Consider the following 624-nt stretch of genomic DNA (forward strand, 5'->3'; position numbering starts at 1 on the left):
CCCCCTGTAGGATTCGAGGTGGTGGTCGATCGGGAAGGTAACGAATCAACCACGCGAAGCAACAGTTGCAAACTAGTAATTAGTTTATTGTCATGATATGAGTATGTACAGGATGAGTCAGTAGTATGAATGTATATACAGGTGAGGTGGAGATATCCACTGAGTGGCGAGAGCCACGCACGACTACTCTAGCGGGAGTGACTGCGACACCTGGGACGTGCGTGTGTTCCTCAAGTGTGTGTGTATGAGAGCGGTACGATACGCGCGTCAGTGCGATGTAGCGAGCCGCTACACCCCCTTCCTCAACCCGTACCGCATTCTGTACCACATTCGTCGACAGAGATATCCATATCCATAAATTATAATTACCGTCAAATTATTAAGTAGTCAATTCGCTAATATCACTCTTAAATTTAATTATTGAAGTATTCATTCATTTAAATCTTCAAATTCCGAATTATTTATTAATCCATAATTTAGTTAGAAAGATTGACGATTACTTGGATAATCGGAAATCCCTTAGAAGAAATTTAGTATTATTTACTTAATAGAAAAAATTACAGTTCGATGTAATTAAATATTTCAGTGGATTCATCATCAATTGGAAATTTAGATTATCAATTA

This window comes from Diachasma alloeum, unplaced genomic scaffold (genome assembly GCF_001412515.2).
Source record: "Diachasma alloeum isolate Michigan unplaced genomic scaffold, Dall2.0 Dall_scaffold_00300, whole genome shotgun sequence".
Lineage (NCBI taxonomy): Eukaryota > Metazoa > Arthropoda > Insecta > Hymenoptera > Braconidae > Diachasma > Diachasma alloeum.